General features: G+C 42.9%; 1 pseudogene; it reads right to left on the bottom strand.

Annotated features, from left to right (window-relative positions):
• Positions 1-350: 350 nt before the first annotated feature.
• Positions 351-3047, bottom strand: LOC111558679 (annotated as a pseudogene).
• Between the last annotated feature and the right edge of the window lie 277 nt (positions 3048-3324).

Raw genomic sequence — 3324 nt, 5'->3', positions numbered from 1 at the left:
CACTTCCTGCGTGGGAACATATCCAAGAGACCCAGGGCAGACTTACTGGTCTGATTCAGCTCCTCCTATTCACCAACCCCTATTCACTAGTGTTCACTTTGTTCTTCAACAAAGCATGATACGTGACATCTCTACCAAACTAGACATGAACTTTATTATTATCATTGTTTTTTTTTTAGTTACATGCAGAAAATCTATTTTTTTCCCACTGCTTTCCTCCTTTTACACAGCAAGGAAAGGTCACTGACCTGGGAGTATCCTCTATCTGCCAATCTTTGGCCAGGGAAGAGGTCTCAGAGAAAATAATACAGCCGCTAATCAGAACAAGGAGGGGCAACAAAAGAAAAGAATTAAGCCAGGGCTTCAATTGCGCATTTCTCTACAAGATGCCTTGACTCACCACAGCAGTAATAATGGACTTCACTTGCCTTGCGGCGATTGACAGTTACGTGACCGTGACCGGTTTCACACCAAAGGTGTAGTATTTCACTTCGGTGCCGTCTTTCTGACTGTGTTCAAATTCTCCACAAGAATGGCACTTCTGCTCATCCGCATGGTCACAGTCATGAGCCAGATGGGCTGGTTTGCCACAGTTGTAGCAGCACTGTTCTCCCTCTCTCTTGGGCTCTCTGCCGTCCTTGGCCATGTGGCCACCTCTGCTTCAGTTAGCAGGCAACCTCCTGAGGATCCCAATCCTTGGCAAGATGACCAGACTCACCACAGTGATAACAGATGTCTGGAAGAGATGAGAAACCAAACGGGAAACCTCTGAGGTAAAACCACCTCTACCATGGGTTTTCATTCCACAACCATGGCCTCCAACAGTTAGGGCCCCCCCCCCGCCCCCGGCCCAAGCTTCTCAAGGCTGCAGTTAGATCTTTGGCCCATCTGAGTGGTCCTTCGCTGGAAGCGACTCGGATGCAGGCCCAGGGAAAGTGGTTCACAAGGTAGTGGCTGTTTATTTTTAGGGTCCTTGCGGGTCTGCGCCTGTACTTAAATATTCTTGTAATACTCATGGTAGCTACCATAAATATCTTCATGTGTATTCCGGATATCAAAGTACTATAAATTAGTACTTTTCCCTCTTCCTGGAAAATTTAATGACCATAGAAACTTTATTTATTTAAAAAAATTTTTTTTTTTTAACATTTATTTATTTTTGAGACAGAGAGAGACAGAGCATGAGCAGGGGAGGGTCAGAGAGAGAGGGAGACACAGAATCCGAAGCAGGCTCCAGGCTCTGGGCTGTCAGCACAGAGCCCGAGGCGGGGCTCAAACTCACGGACCGCGAGGTCATGACCTGAGCCAAAGTTGGACGCCCAACCGACTGAGCCACCCAGGTGCCCCAAGACCATAGAAATTTTAAACTTCATTTGCTTTCTTTTTATTTTATATATTACCTTTGTCTCTGCATTTTTAAACCACTCAATACATTATTTTTTTTTTTTTTCAACGTTTTATTTTATTTTTGGGACAGAGAGAGACAGAGCATGAACGGGGGAGGGGCAGAGAGAGAGGGAGACACAGAATCGGAAACAGGCTCCAGGCTCTGAGCCATCAGCCCAGAGCCCGACGCGGGGCTCGAACTCCCGGACCGCGAGATCGTGACCTGGCTGAAGTCGGACGCTTAACCGACTGCGCCACCCAGGCGCCCCTCAATACATTATTATTAAGAATAAGCAGTACTGGGGCGCCTGGGTGGCGCAGTCGGTTAAGCATCTGACTTTGGCTCAGGTCATGATCTCCCGGTTGGTGAGTTCAAGCCCCACGTCGGATTCTGTTCTGACAGTGTGGAGCCTGCATGGGATTCTCTCTCCCTCTCTCTGCTTCTACCCCACTCATGCTCTCTGTCTCAAAAAAATAAACTCAAGAAAATAACCATCAGTACTAGTTTTTGTGAAGTCACATATTTACCGTTTTGTTGCTCTTTGTTTTTTCCTCTATCTTCAAATCTGTTCTCATTTTCTTTCTCCTTGAATGTGATCCTTTAGTAATTTTTCAACTGTGTGACTGCTGTTGGCAAATTTTCTCAGGTTTGGTTTTTTTTTTTTTTTTTTTTTTTTTTTTTTTTTTGTCTAAAACTGTTTTTCCTGTGGCTCAGTAGGTTAAGCGTCTGACTCTTAATTTTAGCTCAGGTCATGATCTCAGTGTTTGTGACATTGAGCCCCAGGTTGGACTCCACACTGACAGTGGGGAGCCTGCTTGGGATTCTCTCTCTCTTCTCTGCCCCTCCTCCTGCTTGCACTTACTCTCTCTCTTCTCTCTCAAGATGAATAGATCAACCTTTTTTTAAAAAAATGTCTTTCCTTCTCAACTGGTATTTTTGTTATGTAGAGAGCTATAGTCTGGTCATTTTCTTTCTTTTAGTAACTTAAAATTATGCCAGTGTTTTCTGGCTTCCATTTTTCATTTAAGAAATCAATTTTCATATAGCAATACAGGCTTACCCCAAGAAGCAAGAAAAATCTCAAGCAAGTAACCTAATCTTTCACCTGTTTGTTGTCAAATATTTCTTTCAGTCTGTGCCAGCTGTGTGACCTCGGGAATGTTACTTAAACTTTCTGTGCCTTGGTTTTCTCAGCAACAATATGGGGGTAGTATTAGTACCTATTCCATACGATTGTTGTGAGAATGTAATGAGATAATCAACGTAAATCACTTAAACAATTCTTGACAAATAAAAGGTACTAAATATTTCTTTATTTGTGTATCTCCTTGTAACTAGTGAAAAATTTTGTACATACATATATCAGAATCCCCATGGAATTCTAATCCTTTTCCCTAAAGTATACGCTTTTGTGGATAAAACAACGTCTTACGTGGAAGCTGCATTTTCCAAATAGTGACAAAGAGCAAGACTTAATGTGTTCTTGAGGGTGTTCTTGATCTAATTACTGGCATTTGATCATTTCTTAACCACCAAATGTCATTTCTTAAGAAGGATTGCCCTTTAGATACAGATTTATTTCATTCCTACTTTTCTTCAGTGCAGTCTTTCTGACTGTGTTCAAATTCTCCACAAGAATAGCACTTCTGCTCATCCGCATGGTCACAGTCATGAGCCAGATGGGCTGGTTTGCACAGTTGCAGCAGCACTGGAACAAAGCCCCATGTCGGGCTCTGCGCCGACAGCTCAGAGCCTGGAGTCTGTTTCAGATTCTGTGTCTCCCTCTCTCTCTGCCCCTCCCCTGCTTACTCTCTCCCTCTCTGTCTCTCTCAAAAATAATAAACATTAAAAAAAATTAAAATACCCTGTTCGAGAGAATAACATACCATGCCTTATGGTATTCTTTTTAATTCCCATACTCAAAAAAATTTTAATAA

The sequence above is a fragment of the Felis catus genome, chromosome X (assembly GCF_018350175.1).
Source record: "Felis catus isolate Fca126 chromosome X, F.catus_Fca126_mat1.0, whole genome shotgun sequence".
Taxonomy (NCBI): domain Eukaryota; kingdom Metazoa; phylum Chordata; class Mammalia; order Carnivora; family Felidae; genus Felis; species Felis catus.
The sequence above is the reverse complement of the archived record's forward strand: the minus strand, read 5'-3'. Positions and strand labels throughout refer to the sequence as shown.